This window comes from Scyliorhinus canicula, chromosome 9, assembly GCF_902713615.1.
Source record: "Scyliorhinus canicula chromosome 9, sScyCan1.1, whole genome shotgun sequence".
In the NCBI taxonomy this organism is placed as follows: domain Eukaryota; kingdom Metazoa; phylum Chordata; class Chondrichthyes; order Carcharhiniformes; family Scyliorhinidae; genus Scyliorhinus; species Scyliorhinus canicula.
The window spans coordinates 109,335,265-109,360,101 of NC_052154.1; positions in this window are offsets into that span (position 1 = coordinate 109,335,265).

Here is a 24,837-nt window from a genome sequence, read left to right on the forward strand (position 1 = left end):
CAGACCCATGGGTACTAATCGGGAGGAGTGACAACCCGGTCTGGTCCCATGGTGTGGGAATGGTGGCCATCAGCTCCCCTGAGTTCCGCCTCTCTGATGAGGCTGCTGTTACGTTCTGTTGTCTTGTCATTGTAATGATGCACACAGAACTGCTGGTGACTTAACTAGAATGATGATCTATTTATGGAAGGATACCATACAGAATACTATACAGACTAGGTTACTCTGGAACTACCCTATGTGCGACTTTTGTATGCCTTACGACCAACTGACGAGTGTCCCACGTCATGTGACCAAGGTCTGATGCCGTCAGCTGATTGGAGGTCACATTGCTAACAATGTACAATACTATTCACAGGAATATCACCACATCCCCCTTCCTTTGAAGATGTTAATAGTTACACAAAGAAACATTATTTGTAATATACAGAAACATTATTTGTATTAACACATACGGCATGTATATACAGATTTAACTGTGTTTCAATTAACATGATATATCTGTTAACTGTGTCCCTTGTGCACAGCTCATTGTGCATCTCCGACGGGATCACCCTGCTGATTGTCTGGGGTTTTGTCAGCTTTCTGGAAGCCTGGTTTAGGTGCCGGTCTTTTGTACCTTAGCCTTTTGACACAATGCATTCTGAAGACCGGTATTCTTGTTGGCCATTCCTGCGTCTTCAGCTTTTCCATCACCAGCTTCTTTAGTTTCTTTACGCGATACTTTTTGCTGTTGCGTTGTTGTGTGGTCTCTGGCCTGTCAGCCCACATTCCCGAAGTCTTCTTGCCTGGCATCATTGGTGGGATTCACTGTATCCCCTGCTTTCGTTCTCTTCCTCTTTTTGTTTTGAGTGCGATTTTGTGGCTTATTTTATGACCGCCCCTCTAGTTTTTTTTCAGAGAGCGATATTGTGACTGATTTTGTGACTGCTCCTCTTTTTCCACTTAGCTCTGGTCGCACCCATCTAGTCACTGGCCTGCACCATGGAAGCAGTAGTTTGTGAGTCATCTGCAGAGATGTCTCGTGTTGGCGTGTTTCTGGGGGACTGGTGGTCAAGTCTGCACCTTCAATGGTTGGCTGCAGAGCCTCGCACTCTGATGTCTAGGTTGGTTCTGCATCCCCAGCATTGGGTGGTGTCCCCATATCTTGTGCTTGAGCCCCAAATAATGGCTCCTCGTTACTCAAATTTAATATGCATAAGGTCATCTTTTCCTGAAGAACCAAGTAATGGCTCATAGGTCATCTTGTGATATTATATACGTTTCATCTGTCATCATGGAACTGCATACAGATACAGCCACGTCCGGTAACATGGTATCAGCATCAAGTGTTGTTGTAGAGCTGCATACAGATACAGCCAGTGGCTCATTCTCGCCTTGTACTATCCTATACCTATCATCCAGATGCCAACATCAGCTCCTCTAACTCATCTTTTGGTGCAGAGGCTCGAGTATTGTGGAGTCCACTACCGGAACTATTTCTAAGCCTGAGGTGATTCCCTGTATGCTGCTGGAGCCAATTTCTCCAGAATGGGTACTATGTCTTCTATTATTAGTTTTTTCACAGCTAAGTCATTTTCCTCTGAGGTATCTTCTACTGCAATCTTACCTTTCATCTCTATGTGCGCCATCTCAGAGCTTTCGCACTTCTCGGTGTCCGCCACAGGCTGGACATCCCTTGTGATCACCTCGTCATTCCCGCCAAACAATCTTACTGCCGTTTCATGGTCATACTCATCTGGCTCACACTCCGAGTCTTCACTTTCTTCATCATATTCATGGTCTTAGTAGATGACATCGTAATCCTCATCATCGGAGTCAATATCCTCACATTCGTCATCATCATCTTCCGTAAAGTATAATACTGCTCGTGGAATTATGTGTTCATGCAGGAATTGACCTATTTTCAAATCCCGCTATTCACAAGCCTCGTTTCACTTGCGTGAGAGCCCAACGAGGCCGGAGAATGGCATCCTAAGAGTCAGGGTGAGAGTGAGTGTGTGTGAGAGGCATGAGTTGGTGTGAACGTGAGAGTGTGAGTGGGTGAGAGAGAGTGTGTGAGGGTATGTGAATGATTGTGTGTGAGTTTGCGAGAGCATGTGTGTGAGTGAGAGATTGTGGAACTGAGTAAGTATGAGGGAAAGTGTATGAGAGGTGTGAGTTGGTGTGAGTGTGAAAGAGTGAGTGGGTGACAGTATGTGAAAAAGTGTGTGAATGATTGTGTGTGAGCTTGTGAGTGTGAGTGAGTCAGTGAAACTAAGTGAGTGTGGGGAAGAATGTGCGAGTTGGTTTGAGTGAGTGAGAGAATGTGAGTGTGTGAGAGTATGTGAGTGAGTGCAAGAAATCGTTGTATATTGTATTTTATATTTTGTTGTAGTAATGTTATTAAAAACTCTGGGTCAAATTCATACAGGCATTATGTCTGCTAACGCTGTGATTAAGGGGTCATAAAGGTGAGGGAATCATTGATATTAACCATTAACTTGTTTACATGCAGATAGCTAATGGAATATTGTTCATGTTTAGATGCTGATAGCTAATGGAATATTGTTCATGTTTAGATGCTGATAGCGAATGGAATATTGTTCATGTTTAGACGCTGATAGCTAATGGAATATTGTTCATGTTTAGATGCTGATAGCTAATAGAATATTGTTCATGTTTACACACTGATAGCTAATGGAATATTGTTCATGTTTAGACGCTGATAGCTAATGGAATATTGTTCATGTTTAGATGCTGATAGCTAATAGAATATTGTTCATGTTTAGACGCAGATAGCTAATGGAATATTGTTCATGTTTAGATGCTGATAGCTAATGGAATATTGTTCATGTTTAGAGGCTGATAGCTAATGGAATATTGTTCATGTTCAGATGCTGATAGCGAATGGAATATTGTTCATGTTTAGACGCTGATAGCGAATGGAATATTGTTCATGTTTAGACGCTGATAGCTAATGGAATATTGTTCATGTTTAGACGCTGATAGCGAATGGAATATTGTTCATGTTTAGGCGGTTCCCTGGGGTATGAGGGATTATGTTTAATCCAAGCTGACCAGGTCATGGGACATCTTAGTGGGAGGAGACTGGTGAATACCTTATGCTTGAGGCACAGATGGTGTAATTAATGGGAGGAGCCAAGTCTGTCTATAGTTTGCAGTTTGTCATAGGATTTTAGTCTGGCAAGACAGAAGGGTGTTTTGGTTGTTCCTGAAAGGGTCTCTCTCCAAAGTTTGCATAGAGAATCAGAGTTTGTAACTTTATTTACAAGTAGAATTTGAACTGTATTAGGTTGCTTGATCGTAATATATAGTGGCAGGTATAATTAGGGAATTAAAGATTTATTTTCTTTTGTTAAAGAACTGTTTTAACTGTTAATTTGAAAACTATTACTGTGGAGATAACGTGATTGATTCTGTACTTTAATTAAAGTTTATTTTAACATAAAAGATACCTATTGGTCAGAGTCATCACTCCTGTGGTTTAGTATTCTTCCCTCAGTCTTATCAATAGTAAATTGTTAGGATTGTCTTATGGGAGTCTTAACAGTGAGAATGGTTGTATGTGAATTTGACAGAATGTGTGAGTGTGTATGTGAGTCTGAGTGTGTGTGAGTGTGAATGAGTGTATGTGAGTGAGAGTGCGTATGTATAATTGAGTGTATGAGTACCACTGAGTGGGAGAGAGTATGTGAGAGAGTGTGTTGATGAGTGAGCATCTGTGAGAATGTGTGTGTGAACGAGTCTAAGAGGATGAGTCCATACACAAGCTCACATGCCTCATTCTCACACTCACATACACTCACTCATCCTCTGACCGAGTCTGAGAGGATTAGTGAGTGTATTTGTGTTTGAGAATGAGAGCATGCGAGTGTGAGTATGAGTGAGTGTGTGAGACAATGTGAGATTGTGAAAGTATAGGAATATATGTGAGTGTGTTTGGGTGTGAATAAGTGTGTGAGAGTATATGTGAGTGTAAGTGAGTAAGATTGTGAGTGTGTATGAGTGTAGTTGAACCTCAGTGAGTGTGTGATTCTGGTTGAGCATGAGTGAGAGAGGTATGTGACTGAAAGAGAGTGGGCAGGATTCTCCGTTAGCAGACGCTGGAATCGGGAAATGCGATTTGGCTGGGAATAGCTTCCAAGCACGAAATCGTGGCAGACGCCAATTTGATGCCAAAACCCGATTTTCCATTACCCCTAAAACGGCGTCAATATGTTTCACTCCGCACGTACAGTAGACACCGTTTGCATATCATTAGTGGGCCTGACCCGGAACTGTCCAGGGCTTCCGCGATTCTCCGCCTCCGATGGGCTGAGTTCCTGACGGCGTGATTCACTTGTTCTTTAAAAAATCGTGAAACCGGCATTCATAGAGTCACAGAATCATAGACTTTACAGTGCAGAAGGAGGCCATTCGGCCCATCGAGTGCGCACCGGCCCTTACAAAGAGCGCCCTACTCAAACCCACATCTCTACCCTATCCCTGTAACCCCCACTTAACTTTTTTTTGAACACTAAGGGCAATTTAGCATGGCCAATTGACCTACCCACACACCTTTGGACTGTGGGAGGAAACCGGAGCACCCGGCGGAAACCCACACAGGCATGGGGAGAGCATGCAGACTCCGCACAGACAGCGACCCAAGCTGAGAATCAGACCTGGGACCCCGGATCTGTGAAGCAACTGTGATAACCACTGTGCTACTGTGCTGCCCACTGTGCTACCATGCTGCCCGTGGTCCGTGGCTTCTCGAAGTGCTTGTATCATTCCCAGATTTAACTCTTCACCTACATCCAAATCCATGCCTTCCTCACCATTCAATTGGCAGAGTCCAGGTGATGTGTGACCACACGCACCTCTGAGTTAGGAGACTGAAAATTTGCGTTCGACTCCAAAGACTGGAGCACTAAATCTTGGCTGATGTGCGGATACCTTTATTCAGATGACTTCTTCAGAAAAATAGGTTATTTGAAGAAAAGCTGGCATCTTTTCCCTAGTGTCTTGCCCATACTTAGCCCTCAACTTATATAATTGAAAACAGATTTTCCATCATTTATCTCATTGTGGGAGCTATCTAGCTGTTAATTGCTTCCGTGCTTTCTTACATTACAACAGTGATGACACTTCAAAAGTTTTTCATCAGCTGTGAAGTGCTTTGAGACATCCTCAGGCTACCTATTAGGATTCAAGACTTAGGCTCCACTATTTGTCCAAGTACAAAGCACTCCATCGTTTAACCAAAATCAGGGTTAATAATGAGCTACTGCAATCTGGATGAATATTGGCACCCTCACTTCACTCAGTAAGCTTTCTTTGGTGGTATTATCCTGGTTCGTGAAGTATTCTGAATCAAAGGGCCAAACTGCACAGACAGACCAATAATTTTGTTTTGACGCATCTTCACACACACCTTTAGCCCCCTTTGGGGAACAGTGGGAAGGTAGTGGAAGGAATCCCAGGGTGATTATCAGCTCATTGAACCAGGTCATGAACACTCCTACCAAGCCCAACAAGTCCTGGTGGGGGACTTGAACCCAGAGTTTCAAACGCAGAGAGAACTGTACCTCTCCACCAGATGGGGAGGCAGTGGTGTCAAGGTCTTGTCATTGGACAAGTAATCCAGAGACCCAAGATAATGGTCCAAATACTGACAAAGCAAATGGTGGAATTCAGATCCAACATAAATCTGGAATTAAAATACGAATGATGACCACAAAATCAATGTTAATTGTGGTAAAAACACATCTGGTTCACTAATATCCTTTGTGGATGGGAAAATCTTCCATCCTTACCTGGTCTGACCGACAAGTGACTCCAGACTCACAGCAAGGCGGGTGAGATTAAATGCCCTCACAAGGTCAATTAGAGATGGGCAATAAATGCTGGCCCAGCCAGCAATGCCTACATCCCGTAAACAAATTTTAAAAAACAAGACCTCCTACATGTCAATAGTCAGTTAAAAAGGAGGGTTGCTGGCCTCTGATAGTCAGATCTTTCAACTCAAGCTTTGTCCATTGCATATAATCCTATCATTGTAAAACTGTTATACTGCCCCACAGCCACAAAAAGACAAGTTTCATTCATGAGCAATCCTCACAATAAGGAATCCACATGCTTTAAGATTAAATTTCAGCATCAATCCAAAGATCTCTGCATCTCTGCACGATGTTGGTACCTTGCCTCTCAAAAGGTGCTCGTCCACATGGACCCAGAATAAGATGTGTAAATTGGCTTTCGGCAGGTTATGAAACCAGTTGAACTTTCATCCCAGAGATGACCCTCATTTCAAAAGCTGGAACGTAAATTTGCAGCTGTAGTTTTGACAAGATCACCTGGAAACAGTTGAAGAGGATTGAAGAGGTTTGATTGAAGAGGACCAACCGCCGCTCCATCACCAACGCATAGTGTCAGAAAAATGCACTGCAACAGCTCACCAAGGCTCCTTCCAAATCTGCGACCCCTACCATCTAGAAGGACAACGGCAGCAGATAATAATAATAATCTTTATTGTCACAAGTAGGTTTACAGTAACGCTGCAATGTAATTATTGTGAAAATCCCCTAGTCGCCGCATTCCAGCTTCTGTTCAGGTACACAGAGGGAGAATTCAGAATGTCCAAATTACCTAACAGCACATCTTTCGGGAATTGTGAGAGGAAACCGGAGCACCTGGAGAAAACCCACGCAGACACGGGGAGAACGTGCAAACTTTGCAGACAGTGACCCAAGCCGGGGATCGAACCTGGGACCCTGGAGCTGTGAAGCAACAGTGCTACACACTCTGCTACCGTGCTGCCCAAATACCTGGGAACACCACCTCCTGGAGGTTCCCCTTCAAGTCACTCACCACCCCGGCCCTTGGAAATATATCATCGTTCCTTCACTTGTCACTGCGACAACATCCTGGAATTCCCTCCCTAACAGCACAGTGGATGTACCTACACTTCAGGCACGGCAGCGGTCCAGGAAGGTAGATCAGCTCCACTTTCTCAAGAGCAAATAGGGATGGGCAATGAAAATGCTGGTCTTGTCGGTGACACCTGTACCCTGTGAAAGGAGAAGAAAAAGATTTGACAAGCTCAATAGATTGTTCTCCTATTTATAATAAATTCAATTTTTCTCTGCTGGTCCACATCATTGCTGGTGATTTTTTTACGTCTGCTCTGATTAATCATAAAATATTTAACACCTTGCTGCGTGCTAGTTTTTCAAATACTATTCATTAACTACTTATTGACATCTTATTTGAGTCGAAGGTAGTGGAAATGTATCCTTCTCAGATAATACATCAGCTTTAATGACCCCACATTACATCCACTAAACACTCCCTGGTTCCATTTATCTGGCAATGTTGCAGTAGGCTAATATCTTTATATCTAAAGTCTCAGCCAGAATGATTTTAAAGATACTCAGCTGGCACTGTGGCACAGTGAGACAGAACAGAGTTCCAGCAGTCTCATGCACATGTGAACAAAATACCATTGCAAGTTTCATTCCCCATAGATACACACAGCAAACCATTACCAGCCACACTCTCTAGGGCATACTGCTTGAAGGTGTGAATGTCACGCACGGACCAGTCTTGAGACCTCAACTGTTCACTATATTCACTAAGGAGTTATATCTTTGGATAGAAAGCCATGGATCGATATTTGCTGATGACACAATGATAGGCAGTATTGGAAGCAGTGTTGGTGGAAAAGTAAAATGACAAACAGTTATCAATCGATTCATCAAATGCGCAAGACTGCAGCAAATGGACTTCAATGTCGAAGATGTGATGTCATCCACTTTGGACATAAAAGTGGTAAAATGGGATACATTCTAAATAGGGTAAAAGAAGCCCAAAGGGACTTAGGCTTCCAGGTATATTCATTATTGAAATGCCATGAACAGGTACAGAAAATCATGAATAAGGTTAATCAAATATTTGCCTTTATATCTAGAAGAATAACATATTAGGGGGTAGAAGTCATGCCTCAGCTGAACAAAGCCCTGTTCATACAACACATGGAATACTGTGAGGCACTCTAGGCAACATACTTTAGTATTGTGAGATGTACTCTTCTATCTCGGGCTCGAGGAATGGAAATTGGTTCTCAGACAGACTGTAGATGTACTCTGGTATTGTTTAACACTTTTTTTATTCGCACCACATCCACATAGATTGGAGAGTAGGCACAAAATTTCTCAGCATGATTCCAACCTGTCTGTGGAGAGATTAACCCATGATTAACTGGTGTCAATGAGGCATCATCATCCAAGTCAGACATTAGCATATTCCATCTGTCAACCCTTTATAATACACTGAGGAAGAACATAATAGGCATGGAGGGAGTGGAACATAGAAGCAGGAGTAGGCCACTCAGCCCATTCCGCCCATTCCGCCATTCAACTACATCATCGCTGATCTGATTGTGGTCTCAACTCCACTTTCCTGCCTGCACCCCCACCCCCCTCCTCTTATCCATCTTATTCTTAAATTATGTCCCCTAGGTCTAGTTTCCCCCACAACTAGAAACATCCACCTGGGAGCTATCCTATCAAGTCCCCTCAGAATTTTGTATGTTTCAATAAGGTAATAGAGTTTTACAACACAGAAAGAGGCCTTTTGGCCCATCACATCGCATTGACCATCAATCACCTATCTAGTCTATCCCATTTTCCAGCACTTAAAGAGGCCATCTCTCAATCTTCTAAACTCCAATGAGTATAGGCCCTAACTGTTCAACATTGCTATTAGCCCTACAACTAGGAATGAGTTGAGCACCTTCTCTGAACTGCTTCTAATACAAATATACACCGTGTATCTTGTCTAACAACCTTTGGTGTGGCATCTCATTTAGTGCCTTTTGGAATTCCAAGTACCCCACATCTAAAGGTTCCCCTTTATCGACTTTGCTTGTTACTTCCTAAAAAACTTTGACAAACTTGTGGAACATGATTTCCCTTTCACAAACCCGTGTTGATGCTGCCTGTTCACATTCACAGAAATTCCAATCTCCAGATGATCCTAGCCCAGACATTCCCTTCAGTGTTCCCCATGCACTGACTTGGGAATTGCCCACTAAGTTTGGTCTTCCAATGGGCAATTTTCCTGTGTCTGGAAACCTCCAAAAAGGTTTCCAGTTCTGAGTTAGAATCAAAGATTTCAAATGGTCTGACTTACTTCACATGGATAGTTACCCAGAAAATATTAGACAACAAAATCCAGCTCTAACTCTTGGTCAAATATACACCATCACTCACATTGACCCTCACCTGACTACACCAGATGGCCTGCATCCTAGGGTCTTGAAAGAAGGGGCTGCAGAGAGAGTAAAGGCAGTAATCAAAATCCTACTATATTCAGGTTTCAGCTTTGGTAATCTTGCAACCATGTCTCTCTAATGGCTATACAGTCATACATATTTATCGATGTGAATAATTTATAGATTTTGTTATGAATTCTGTGTGTATTCAGATACAGATCTTTAACTTTGTCTTTTTACCATTTTTGCAATCTCCAGATCAGGTGCACTCTTACGTTTGTATGTTCTGCTCCTTATTGCCAGACTTTGCTTTTCTTTACCCACATTGTTACCATGCCCTATTGCCTCCTTATTTTGCTCTGATTTACCACCACTCCTCTCACATGATTTCATGCCCCCACTATATATTTTAAAGCCCTCTCCACCACCCTAGTTATAAAACGGCCAGAACATTGGTCCCAGCAAGGTTCAGATGAAGACTGTGCCAATGGTCCAGCTCCCACTGGTGCCAGTGACCCATGAATCGAAACCCATTTCTCCCATGCCAATCTTTGAGCCACACGTTCATCTCTCTAATCCTAAATACCAATTTGCTCATGGCTCTGGTAGTTATCCAGAGATTATCACCTTTGAGATTCTTCAATTTTAGCCCTTGATTCTCATACTCTCCCTGTGGAAAATCTATTTCTTAATCCTGAATCTGCTGTTGATACCATGTGGACCACAACTGGATCTTTCCTCTCCCACTGCAAGTTTACTTTGAGGCCCCGAGTAGATGTTCCATACCCTGGTACTGGGCAGGTAACACAGTCGTCAGGATTCTCGCTCTCGGCTGCAGACTCTGTGTCTTATTACCAGCGTATATTGACCAGAATGATGCCTGGATTCCCAAGGGTTGAATGATGAGGAAGAGAAAACACAAACTAAAGTTGTATTCCATGGAATTTAGAAAGTTAAGGCGTGGTTCAATCAAGGCTTTCAAGATGTTCATGGTAACAGCTAAGGTAGATAGAGAAAAAACATTTCTGATGGTTGGGGAGGAGTGGGGGTTTATAACAAGGGGACATAGTGTAAAAATTAGAGTGAGACATATCAGGAGTGAAAGGAAGAAACATTCTACACATAAAGAATGATAGAAGTTTGGAACTCTCTTCTGCCAATGAACTTGATGCTGGATCAGTTGTTAATTTTAAATCCGAGATTGGTATAATTTTGTCAATCAAACCAGCAGGTAGGGCACCATCATTTCATAAGCGCATGGCTCGGGCACACAATTTAAATAGAAATTACAAAGTAACAAAGGAACTTGGAGGGAAGTTTGGAAACAAGCAATTGTTAGAAGCACTAAGTTAGAAGCTGCAGCACATGCCAAGAGGATGCATGGCGCTGTCACTGATATGGAACCAGTAACTGGTCGACAGGAATGGGAGGTATGCTACAGCACCACCCGATGGCAGGAGGTTCACTACTGCTAGGTGACATCCACCTGTTTACTTAAAGATTCACATTGCCACTCAGCCCTCTCTGCACAGGCAGACTGCCTGTCAGTCAGCCCTCACCGCACAGGAAGACTGTCTGCCACTCAGCCCTGACAATACAGACCGGCTGCCTGTCACCCCCACCACACAGGCAGACTGCCGGTCACTTAGCCCTCACCACACAGGCAGGTTGCCTGTCACTCAGTCCTCACAGTGCAGGCAGGATGCCTGTCACTCAGCCCTCACCACAGATGGACTGCCTGTCACTCAGGCCTCACCACACAGGCAGACTGCCTGTCACTCAGGCCTAACCACACAGGCAGACTGCCTGTCACTCAGGCCTGACCACACAGGCAAACTGCCTGTCACTCAGGCCTGACCACAGAGGCAGGCTGCCCTGTCACTCAGCCCTCAACACAGATGGACTGCCTGTCACTCAGGCCTGACCACACAGGCAGACTGCCTGTCACTCAGGCCTGACCACACAGGCAAACTGCCTGTCACTCAGGCCTGACCACAGAGGCAGGCTGCCCTGTCACTCAGCCCTCAACACAGATGGACTGCCTGTCACTCAGGCCTGACCACACAGGCAGACTGCCTGTCACTCAGGCCTGACCACACAGGCAGACTGCCTGTCACTCAGGCCTCACCACACAGGCAGACTGCCTGTCAATCAGGCCTGACCACACAGGCAGACTGCCTGTCACTCAGGCCTGACCACACAGGCAGACTGCCTGTCACCCGGCCCTATTAGTATGTACAGGCTGCCTGTCACTCAGGCCTCATTGTGCAGACAGGCTACTTATCACCTAGCCCTCACCACACAGGCAGACTGCCTGTCACTCAGGCCTCACCACACAGGCAGACTGCTTGTCACTCAGGCCTGACCACACAGGCAGACTGCCTGTCACCTGGCCCTATTAGTATGTACAGGCTGCCTGTCACTCAGGCCTCATTGTGCAGACAGGCTACTTATCACCTAGCCCTCACCACATAGGCAGACTGCCTGTCATTCAGGCCTCACCACACAGCCAGACTGCCTGTCACTCAGGCCTGACCACACAGGCAGACTACCTGTCACCTGGCCCTATTAGTATGTACAGGCTGCCTGTCACTCAGGCCTCATTGTGCAGACAGGCTACTTATCACCTAGCCCTCACCACAAAGGCAGATTGCCTGTCACACAGCCCTCACCGCACAAGCAGATTGCCTGTCACCCGGCCTTATTAGTATTTACAGGCTGCCTGTCACTCAGACCTCATTGTGCAGGCAGGCTACTTATCACCTAGCCCTCACCACAAAGGCAGATTGCCTGTCACACAGCCCTCACCGCACAAGCAGATTGCCTGTCGCTCAGTCCCCACTACACAGTCTGCCTGTCACTCACCCCTTACCGTTAAGGGAGGTTGCCTGTCAGTTATTCCTCCATGATGACCCAGTGAGGTATTCCATTCAGTAGATGAGCCACAGGCTAGGGTGTCAATTTGTTTCCATCCTTAGCCTGTCGAGTTTAGTGGTGACCTTTGTTTTTCTCTCCCTCACTTATCTTTTTCTTTACCACATTCAGCAATGAACAGTTGCACTTCTGCAACATGTGCCTGATTCCAGTTCTCTCTCATTAGTCAGAACTACATCCTCATTAAAAATTTAAAAAAGGTTCATAATATATAATAACATTAAGGCAAGGAATGGAGGTTAAATAAGTTCAACCTAGTCCACATTACAACAAATTACCCTGATGGAAACTTCAGCAAAACCTTATTAATTTTGCTCACATCAGGATTTGTGTAAATGTCACCAGGTCCAGTACAATTGTTGAGTTTCAATTAACTCTTTCCCTAATCTTTACAGGAATAGTACTGTTATAATATGAAAAGTGAGATATTGCACTATTTCTTTTGAATAAATAGAAGCATTAATGTTATTAACATTAATTATTAATGTTAATATCTAACACAGTCATCTTCAGTAAAAGAAATTCTAAATATATTTTTCAGTGTAGAAGATGACACAATTGCAAACTATTTCAAAGTCCTAATCATTACTTAAAATAAAATGTGTGCAGTTGAACTCCACCACAACTTCTTCAATAATCTTCAGAAAACCTGTTTCTGATACTCCTCATTGAGAATTCACAATTTGTGTTATGAATACACAAATTTGGGAGAAAGCATTATCTTCCATAGAAAACATTTCCAACTGTGATCAGACTAAAACATCCCCATTTATCTTTCTCCAATTTTATTTCTGGTCAATGTTCCAATGGAAAATCTTGCAGAACTCAATCAGCACAAGAAATATCCGGAGACACCAGTGAAGAGAATCTATGCCCCGTTCTTGTGGCACCAGCTTCCATATTCTGGAAAGAGTTCACTAACACACCCCCTCTAAATCTTTGGGACAAGGAAACAGCATTTCAGTGTGTTTGCGTATGTGTGCTGTAAGCTGTGTGAGTTAGAAGGTTGGGAAGCAACTGCGTAGAACAGCAACACATTACAGCTGGATTGGGTGGTGAGGTTGGATCGGGTCAGGTCAGGCCAGAGGGTGAGGGGTGGAAGCGGTATTCGGGTAATGGGGGCTAGTCAGGCCTGGTCTGAGGGAGCAGGGAGGAGTCCGGATTTTGGAGGCATCAGTTGTATAATTACCGAAGAGTTAGACTAGAATTTTCCGGACCAACGTTTCCTGGGTTACAGTTCAGGTAAGAAAGACAGAAACGTCCGAATCCTCTGACGCAGAGTTAGAGACCTTGTCGGAGGGTCCCAGGGAGCAGGGCAATTGCTCATCGCAAGTTCAAACTTCCAGGGCAATTCCTACAGTCAGTGGGTTAGGACCTCCGAGGGGTCCCATAGTGCATCTTGGAGGGTACATCTGATCTATGATAATCTGGAGACTGGAAGATCTGGATGAAAGACCCTGAGTAATATGGGGGGGGGGGGGGGGGGCACATTAGCACAGTGGTTAGCACTGTTGCTTATGTAGCCACCAGGGGTGGCCACGTCCCGATTTCAAAATGGACACTTGCAGAGAATGAAGGGAAAATTGGACAATGCTAAGAAAAATTCCCATTGAATCAATCCACCCACTACCATGAAACCAGCACTGGGGTTCACTGTTGGCAGGACCGATAGAGACTGCCAGTGTGAACAGCCAGAAACAGTCCACTATCTCCAAACAGTCACATAGGAGCTCTTCTGTTGCCTCAGACCGGCATTACACCACCTTCTTAACCGGATTATCCTGCTTAAGTTTCTGCTTGTCTGCCGTGAGAGGGAGCACCATCGTATGGTCCGATTTTCCGAAGTGCGGTCGGGGGTTGGATCTGTAGGCGCCCTTGAGTTTTGTCAAGAGTATTGTCGCCCTTTGTGGGACAGGAGATGTGTTGGTGGAATTTTGCAGTACACTCTTGAGATTGGCCTTGTTGAAGTCCCCGGCCACGAGGAACAAGGCTTCCGGGTGTTCTGGTTGATTGTTATTTATAACTGTGTACAATTATAACCGAGCTTCCACTCGGTCATATCATCAGTGGTCTTTGGCACCTCAACACCTGCTCAGTTTAGGGAGGGTAGTTAATTTGAAAATCATTATATCGGAAAGGAAGAAAAAAGATTCACATTCATAAAGCAAATCTCAACCTCAAGATGTCCTCAAGTGCTTTCTGTCACCACAATACTTTTAAAACGGAGTCATTGTTATAACGGTGCCACTGTACACACAAGCTCTCACTAACAACAATGTGATCATCTGTTTTTGTGTTGTTGTCCAGGAAACGGAGGTATCTTCGGCTCCTTATTCAAATTGTGCCATGTGATCTTTTACATCCAGCTGAGAAAGCAGATGGGACCACAGTTTAACACCTCATCAAAATGATGGCATGTTCTGACAGTGCAGCACTCTCTCTGTGTGTGCCTGACACATGTGCACAGTGGGAATCTGCTATGCAACTGTCAGCCAGTCTAAAAACAAGAATGAGAGTCCAAAGCCCTGTTCTTAATATTCTATGTCGTGACAGTGAACTTGCTGTTATGTAAAGTATACTCATTTATTTAATAAGGACATGGAATATCCACACCGAGTGAAATAAGAAACAAAGTTTTACTTACACAAATGGGGTGAGATTCTCCGTTCGTTGATGGCAAAATTGTGAAACGCTATTGGGCCAAGAATAGGTTCCAATGTTAAAATTGCGGCGGGTGGCAATTTAACACCACATCCTAATTCTCCGTCACCTCGACACCGGCGTCAATGCTTTCCGGGATACATGTACAGTAAACACCGTTTGCATGTCATTAGCAGGCCCGACCCGATATTCTCTGGTGCCTCCGCGATTCTCCACCTCCAATGTGCCGAGTTCCTGACGGCGCGGTTCACTTGTGCTTTGAAATCGGCGTGTGGCTGGGACGGAGCCCCCACACGGATCGCCATTGCCACGGACTGCAAGGCAGCCATCTTGCTGCACACCCCACTGACCACCCACCTTCGCCGTTGGCTCTGCGGAATGACGCCTTTCCTTCGAGGAACTGCCAGACCGGGCATGCCATCGAAGACTCCGGCTGAGCAGGGCGACAGTGCAACATATCTGCCAGATCATGGCACACCTGGCACTGCGGGGGTATGGGGAAGTACACAAGCTCCCGGTGGCCGTCAAGGTGACAGTCACCCTGAACTTTTATGCCACAGGTGCATCCATGCCATCACGGAGGTCCTGTATGCCCACGCGGCTCAATACATCCACTTCAATGTGGACCGAGCCCAACAGGATACCCGGGCAGCAGGGTTCGCCGCCATCAATGGGATGCGCTAGGTCCATTAGGTAATCGACGAGATGCATGTCCCCCTACGAGCACCTGAAGATGACAGGCCGTTCTACACACTCGATGAACGTGCAGCTGATATGTGACCATCAGCTGTGCATCATGCACGTCTGCGCCCGATTACCAGGCAGTGTGCACGAGGCCTTCATTCTGGCACACCCGCCAATTCCTGACAAGTATAAGGCACCCGCCCGGCTGGGGGTTGGCTCCTGGGCGACAGGGCTTGTCCACTGTGATCGTGGCTGATGACGTCTATCCGGATGCCACAGACTGACGTGGAGACACGCTACAACGACGCCAGTACAGCGGTGCTTCGGCCTCCTGAAATGCGGTTCAGGTGTCTGGACTGCTCTGGAGGGGTCCCCCAGTATGATGCTGAGAGGGCCGCCCACATAGTGGTGGCCTGCTGCATCCTCCACAACATCGAGCAGCAGAAGAGCAATGTGCTGGAGAAGGAATAACAACGCAGGCCTCGTCCGACGAGGAGGTTGGGGAGTGGGGGAGGTTGGGTAGGGCATGGGCATGGAGCCCGGGCAGGCACGGGAGGCCACACGACGTGTGTGCCAGGGGCAATGCATGTTTTTAGACAGCAGTTCATGCTGTATGTACAAGCTCTTGACTTACAAGATGCCTTGGACAAGAGAAAACTTGCACATTTTTTAACTGTAGAGGATCCCCAGGCAATTGAATTGTTTAACTCTTTTCAATTTGACACGGAGGAGGACAAAAAGAGCTATAGGAATGTAATAGAGCAATTTGATCGTCATTGTAACCATCAGACTAACGAGACCTTTGAAAGGTATATTTTTCGAATGCGTGTGCAGAAAATGGGCGGAACAATAGATTGCTCCATCACGGATCTGAAGTTAAAAGCGCAGGCTGCAACTTCACAGAGCTACATGATTCCTTTGTCAGAGACAAGATCGTGTATGGCCTCCAGAGCAATATACTTTGTGAGCGTCTGTTAAGAGAATCCAAAGTAAAGCTCACTGATGCGATTAAAATATGCAATGTAAGTGAAGTAGCATTGAAAAGAATAACGGAGATTCATCTCCATGAAAATGGCAGCTTCCAGCGATGACATTAATGCTGCGCCGCAGTTCAACCAAAAATATGGTCTGAGTGCCCATTTTAGAAAAAAGGTTGAAGCCACCATTTCGCATAGGAGGTGTGGAAAGTCTCACCCTCTATGAAAATGACCTGCATTTGGAAAAATAAGTTCTAAATGTGCCAAAAAGAACCATTTTGCGCAACAGAGCATGTCCAGTAAGATGCAACAAGCGACAAGGGTTAGTTTGCAGTCCTCCGACCCCTGACTCACCTGGGGGTTCCTGCCTCCATCTGATGTGTATCATCAGTGGTGTGGTGCTCACCAGATTGTGCCACAGAAACCTGTCCGTAATATGTTCCACCGAGGCATGTGTATCTGTGCTGCTGGAGGGTAGGGATAACAGCTGCTGTACCGCGACTATAACAGTTGCATCCTTGGAGCTCTCCTCTGTGGTGTTCCTCTCGGAGTCAGGAGAGAGTGCCGCCGGAGGGGTCTGGGCCATCAGCTGGTGGACCTGCGGGAGAATGGACTTGTGGTCAGTGGGAGGGATGGGTCAGTCAGTAAGGCAATCACTACTCATGTTTGACAGGTCCTCCGGGTGGATCCAGGTGGGTCCTCACCTCTGCGGCATCCGCCAGCCTCCGCATGGGTGACCCCCGTCTCCCGGGCCCAATCCTCGAAGGAGGTGAGGATTCTCAAGTCCAGCACCCCTTTGCCAGTCTGGGCCCTCTTTCGCTGATTATTGAAGAGTTTTTCCTGAGGAGACATAGAGAGGGCATCGTTAGCCACACGCGTGGTTAACAGTTGTGTGGCGAGGGAGGGGTGTGTGTGTGAAGGGAGGGTTTTGTGGAGGGAGGGTTGAAGCAGTGGGTGGAGGGTGGGTTGAAGTGGGAGGAGGGTGGAGGGAGGGTGGGTATTGCCTAGGGGGCGGATGCTCCCTTTGCGGGGAGAGCGTTGATGTCTACTCAGTCATGCTGCCCGGTGTAGGTCATTGATCTTCTTCCAGCACTGGATGCTACTCCTCCTGGTCACACTCCACACTCCCCGAGTTGACTGCTGGGACCACTTCACCCCAGGCAGCACTGGCTGCCTTGTGGTCACTCTCCGGGAACCCTGGGGGAACAGAACATCCCTCCTGGCCTCCACTGTGTCCAGGAGCCTCCCCAGGTCAACATCCCCAAATCTTGGGGCAGGTCTCATCGGCGTATTGATGCTAGCTAGCTGGGCTTGGACGAGCAAGTGCAGCTTAAGTGCTTCTCAACCTTGTTAGCAGGCAGCTAGCGAGTCCGGTGCCAGTGAATCACCTGGCAAGCTGTCATTTGGGGCGAAAAGCCCGTGGGGCCTTGTTAAGTGGGCCAATTAATGTTGAATATTGTTGCCAGCCTCACTGGGCTGAGTGCTGGGGGAAACACGCAGCAATTCTCCCTCGCTAGCACACTTCAAAATACCTCTGTAAAATCGCGCCTGAAGTCTCAGAAATGGAGAATCTCGCCCATGATATGTACACTATGATGTGTGAGGCAGGTTGGTTCGACGTTGACTGCAACTGGATGCAGTGAAGCTAGAAACAGACGTCTGACACAGGAGATGATCCAACACTGTTTTATTTAACTAGTGGACTGCTGTACATGTTCAGCTCTGGGTTGAAACTCTACTAATTTAACTGATGACCTCTTACTGGCTTGACCAGACTTACTAGCTACCGCATGGTGATAGTGCTCACTAGCTTGTGCACTCTGACTGTCTCAGTAGCTGAGTCCTGAGAGAGGGAGAGTCTTAATGCCCTGTGGGCTTTATAGTGGTGGTGTCCTGTCTGGTGATTGGTTGTTCTGTGTTTTGTGTTCATTGGTCATCCTGTGTGTCAATTACTGCCCGTCTGCATCTCATTATATACATGAGTGGATATTATGACACACTAACCAGTAGATCTCTACCGGGTTACAGTTCTGGCCAGTGACTTACTGTCCGACCTTTCATTCCCTGGGTAATTAAGATGCCCCGCCCCTAGAAGGGAAGCTCGTACTTCGCAAGGAGCCCGGAAAGACAAGTATTCGCACTCCATAGGTTCCGTGTGGGGTATTACAATTTCAATATATGATTATGTAAGTCGTTACATATTTCCAGGAACTGTCACATGCTGCAGCAGCCATCTTAGTTAGTTCTGTTGCTCGTTTTGCTAAGTGTGCTTTACACTTAATTGCTCTGTTTTATGACCTTGCTCTAGAGTCGCCAGGTATGTTTATGATACCACCACGTGGTTCAAGTTCAAGTGCTGATCAATAACTCAATACACCAGTTAGTAAGGTTCAAATCAAAACACATTTATTATATACACAGTCAATCGCTACTCATGCATAAAATACTATTCACTAGGCTATTTCTAACACTAACAGGCCAATACTTAGCTTTGGAAAAGTGACTCACTAGGTCAGGGGAACAATTGGCCTCTCGATCGATCCTGAGTCTGCAGGCTTCCAGCTGGTATGGACTAAGGGTTAGGAGCACCTATCTCGTAGCGTGCGTTGACTGGACACTTACTTGGTTGGTGCAGCCGCTAGGCAAGTCTCTCCGAGTTGAGAGTCACGGTCAAGAATTCTTTGAGAGCTGCCAAGAAGCTGTTAGGCCGGTCTCTCCTCGCTGAGAGCCAAGTGCCAAGAAGAACTAATTGAACTTGGGGACTCTACTTTATAGTCCCCAGGGGCTTCGCGCCCTTTCGGGCGGGCCCTGTACCTGGTTCCAAGTGATTGGACTGAGTTCTGATCACTTGGATTGATTTCTCCAATACTGGAGCTGTTCCCTGATCGCTGGGCGGTTCCTAAGTGTCCGTTGGCCTTCCTTTGTCTTGGCTCCCGCTGGCGCCGAGGAGTCTGGCTTGGCCTCGATTATCTTAACTGTTTCAATTGTTCCTGGGGATCGCTCATCAATATGTAGATGGTCGTCAGTTTCAGTGCTGTCTGGGTTCTGCAAGTTCTAATATACAGGAGATTTTGCACCTGCTTGTTTTTTCTGTCCTTGGCTGAATTTCCCTGCATTCTTAGCAAATCTCCATTTTAAAGTCAGGATGTGGCCAACCCAGGTGGCTACAGTTCGTCTGCATCATGAGCAGTAAATGTAACAGCAGGATGAAGACATCTCTAGTGAAGATCTCTCTTCAACCTAAATGCTTTCCTTCACCTTTGTATCGGTCCAGAAATTAAGACACAATACAACATTCTACGTGCTGGATTTATAAAATTAAAGCTATTTTGGGTTTGTTCTTGGTTGCTCTCTGAATTCCTGCCTTGTGGAGATAACAATTGACAAACAGAATAAGATATTGAATTATTTCCTGACTATCAGTCTCTGCACAAAGCAAGGGTGAATCTTTGTTCAGTCAATGCCAAGGAATAGTATGGTGAATAGCCTGTCACAATTTCCTTTCGTACACACCGCAGAATGAGAAAGAGATATTGGTGCCAAGAGGATCTATGTCAAATATAATCAAAATATATCCTTTAAGTGAGTCTCCCATTGTAAAATGTGCAGCCTTTAAAACTATAAAGATGGTAAACCCATTCCCTTTAAAAATGGAAGAAAAGGTGATCTCAGGGATTTGTCAACAGCTCATTCTCATAATCACTGGAGGGTTGAATACATCTTGAATTTAAAACTCGGCAAATGATGAATGCTGAGGCAATTACTCTCATTATATGTGCTGACTGCTGAGAGCAAGTAGGAGGCAGATTCAACACCGATCATTAAACCCTTTGTAAACACTGGAGCAGTCGAGGCTGCTTCCTGACTCTCACTGATTCATCACAAAATGTTATTCAGTCCTTTGTGTATTATAAATCTCTTGTGTTATGACAGAATTGGCAGTAAGTTATAATTACTCAGAAAGCATGAATGTGAGTTTCTAACTGTTGTTTACATATACACATTGTGTGACACCTTAGATTTTAAACGCATTGCTTCTCCATCAGCTTTATCCCCTCTCCATCTCCTTTCCTGATCTTCTTCCCCGGGTGAATTTCTATGGTAAGAGGAGTCCTCCAGAGCCTTATCAAAGTGGCCATTCATTCCCTTGAGCCTGGACAGTGTGCATTTCAATGTTTTGACCATGTCGGATTTCACAATAACATTAAGTCCACCATCCAGATTTGCTAAGTCCAGCACATATCACTCGCTGACCAGAACACAAACACGTTTTTATGCTTTCCCGCCCAGAGCTGCTGAGGACAATGGTAGCTCCCCATGTTCTCCCGAAGCAGAGATGAGCTGACTCAACACCAAGCCAGGGATTGACCCAGAAATCTCTGGGCGTGATGTGGCTCACTAATCATGCACTCAATGAGCTGAAGAGCATGAAATCCATGACAGGAAGCTGTTATTTAAGTGCCATCAGCAGAGAGTGAGAATGCATCTTCCTATCCAGGATTGAGAACATTCACTTCCACACAGCAACAAAACATGGGCCGGGATTCTCTGATCCTGCGACGGGTCGGAGAATCGCCGGGGAGGGGGCGCGAGAATCCCTCCACGCCACTCCGACGCTGGGGCTCCGATACTCCAACCGGGCCAAAACCACGCCAACGCAGAGTGCGCCGCGCGGGTCAGAGAATCGGCAGAAGTGGCGCAACGTGCTGGTCCCCGGGCTTGCAGCGAATTTCTGGCCCAGATGGGCCGAAGTTACGCCGACGTGACCGGGGATGTGGGGGGGGGGGGGGGGGGGGGGCTCATGCCACACTGACCTGAGCTCGATGTCTTATGACCTCTATTATCACGTCCATTGTAATGATATGTAGACTGATATGAAACTAAGGGGTTAATCAGAACACCCAGCTGTAACACGACCGCCAGAGGGCACGACACAACTCATTATAAAACCAGACACACTCTGGATTCTCCCTCCTGACAAGGACTGTCGGATTAGCACCAGAATAGTTTAGATCTCAGGCTGGGTCACCACATGTGGCCTAGATCCCATCCCAGTTGTACAGTTAGTCATTATCACTGAGTTACTGGAGTTAGATCAGCAGAGTGTTGAACTCATTTATCTAGTTGTTGTTACTGAATAAATCCTTTCAACTTATTTCAAGGACTGGAGTTATCTATGGTCAGTTGCAACATATGTTAATCAAACAGCACAACATAACATGGTACCGATAGTGGCTGCTGCATCTACCTAGGTAAATTCAGTACATTTAGGGAAACAATCAAGACAGAGATTCAACAACAGAAGCATCCGGAATGACCCTGACAAATCCAGGCACGATGGGCAATCTGATACACCATCAATAACACACGATGAATGATGAACGTGACTGAGGCTTTAATACACTAAACAGCAAGCCTCCTGGCTTTGGGGTCTAGAGGCGGAGACTTGCCACTTTTATACAGAAGTCCGAGGGGAGCAGCCACAGGTGGATCCAGCCTGGATAAACCCAGGCATGTACAATACAGTACAAAACTTATCATGCAATAATGTGGTTTACCACATTCACCCCCTGTTTAAAAAGAGTCCGGCAGGGGTGAAGTGGTCTTAAAGGTCATGTCTGTCGGGGGCCTTGATTTTCCGCCGTAGTCACCTCAGTCCCGTCTGTGGTGTGGGTGCCGGCGCCGAGAGCATGCTGTCTTCTTCTTCTTCACCCAGATGTTGAGTCGACGAAGTGGGGGGGGGGGGGGGGGTGCGGTGTATGGACAGGGGTGGTGGTGCTTGTCGTCGGTGGGCCTGCGGGTGTCAGTTCATGAGGGAGGTGGGCGGAGGCGGTGCAGGGTAGGGGGTGGTGGTGGTGGTCGCCGGGGAGCCTGCAGGAGCCAAATCGCAAAGGGAGACCATATCCTGCCGCACGTAGGCATATTGGGGGTTTGCTTGGAGCAGTAGGACCTTCTTGATGAGGAGGTCTGTTTTATGGCTCCTCGCATGCTTACGGAGAAGGACGGGCCCCGGGACTGTCAGCCAGGACGGGAGCAAGACCCCGGAGGTGGCCTTCTTGGGGAAGGCAAACATACGTTCATGAAGAGCCTCGTTAGTGGCTGTACATAGGAGCGACCGGATGAAGTGGAGCATATCGGGGAGGACCTCCTGCCAGCGGGAGACTGGGCAGCTTTTTGACCAGGAGGGCTAGGAGGACGGCCTTCCAGACCGCCGCGTTCTCCCGCTCCACCTGTCCGTTTCCCGGGGGTTGTAGCTGGTCGTCCTGCTGGAGGCGATGCCTTTGCTGAGCAGGAACTGACGCAACTTGTCGCTTATAAAGGAGGAGCCCCGGTCACTGTGCATGTAGGCGGGGAACCCGAACAGGGTGAAAAGGCTCCTTGATAACGGAGGCAGAGGTCATGTCCGAGCAGGGGATGGCGAAGGGGAATTTGGAGTACTCGTAAACGATGTTGAGGAAGTACACGTTACGATCCATGGAGGGGAGGGGCCCTTTGAAATACTTGCTGAGGCGCTCAAAGGGGCGGGAGGCCTTTACCAGATGTGCTCTGTCTGGCCGATAGAAGTGCGGTTTGCACTCTGCGCAGACTTGGCAGTCCCTGGTCACGGACCTGACCTCCTCGATGGAGTAGGGCAGTTTGTGAGCCTTGATGAAGTGGAAAAAACGGGTGACCCCCAGGTGACAGAGGTCGTTGTGGATGGCCTGGAGTCTGTCTACCTGTGCGCTGGCACATGTACCGCGGGAGAGGGCGTCTGGGGGCTCATTGAGTTTCCCAGGTTGTTACAAGATATCATAGCTGTAGGTGGAGAGCTCAATCATCCACCTCAGGATCGTGTCATTCTTGATCGTGCCCCGCTGTGTGTTATAAAACATGAAGGCAACCAACCGTTGGTCAGTGAGGAGAGTGAATCGCCTGCCAGCCAGGTAATGCCTCCAATGTCTCACAACTTCTACGATGGCTTGGGCTTCCTTTTCGACGCAGGAGTGTCGGATTTCGGAGGCATGGAGGGTACGGGAGAAGACAGCTACGGGCCTGCCCGCCTGGTTGAGTGTAGCGGCCGGAGCAAAGTCCGACGCATCGCTCTCCACCTGGAACAGAATGGACTCGTCCACAATGTGCATCGCAGCTTTGGCAATGTCTACTTTGATGCGATTGAAGGCCAGTCGGGCCTCAGCCGTCAGGGGAAAAATGGTGGATTTGATCAGTGAACCGACCTTGTCTGCATAACTGGGGACCCACTGGGCATAGTAAGAGAAGAACCCCGGGCATCCCTTCAGGACCTTGGGGCAGTGGGGGAAGGGGGAGTTCCAGGAGTGGGCGCATGCGGTCGGGGTTGGGCCCTAGGACTCTGTGTTCCACGGCATAGCCGAGGATGGCCAGGCGGGTTGTGTGGAAGACGCATTTCTCTCTATTATAAGTTAGGTTCAGGGGTTTAGCGGTGTGGACGAAGCGCCGGAGGTTCTCGTCATGGTCCTGCTGGTCATGGCTGCAGATGGTAACATTATCTAGGTACGGGAAGGTGGCCCGTAGCCCGTACTGGTCAACCATTCGGTCCATTTCCCTTTGGAAGACCGAGACCCCGTTGGTGACGCTGAAGGGAACCCTGAGGAAGTAATAGAGGCAGCCATTTGCCTCTAAGGCAGTGTATTGGTGGTCCTCCGGGCAGATAGGGAGCTGATGGTACGCAGACTTCAAGTAGACTGTGGAGAAGACTCGATACTGCGCAATCTGATTGACCATGTCAGATATATGCGGGGGAGGAGGTAAGCATCGAGCTGCGTGTACCGGTTAATGGTCTGGCTGTAATCGATGACCATCCGGTGCTTCTCCCCAGTCTTGACGACCACCACTTGGGCTCTCCAGGGGCTGTTACTAGCCTCAATGATCCCCTCTCGCAGGAGTCGCTGGATCTCTGACCTGATTAAGGTCCTGTCCTGGGCACTGTTGCATCTGCTTCTGGTAGCGACGGGCTTACAGTCCAGGGTGAGGTTTGCGAAGAGGGAAGGTGGGGCGACCTTAAGGATCATGAGGCTACAGACGGTGAGGGGGGGCAGGGGTCCATTGAACTTTAAGGTAATGCTCTGGAGATGGCACTGGAAGTCGAGCCGGAGTAATAGGGCAGCGCAGAAATGGGGAAGGACGTAGTGCCTAAAGTTGGTGTAGTCTACGCCTTGCACAGTGAGGATCGCGACACAGTACCCCTGGATTTCTACTTGGTGTGTCCTGTGTGTCTATGCCATCGGTGTATGTCCTCTGTGTCATGGTGGCCCTTCCGTCTGTGCCCTGTGTCTCCGTCCGCTGTGTTGTGGCATTGTGACTCGACTG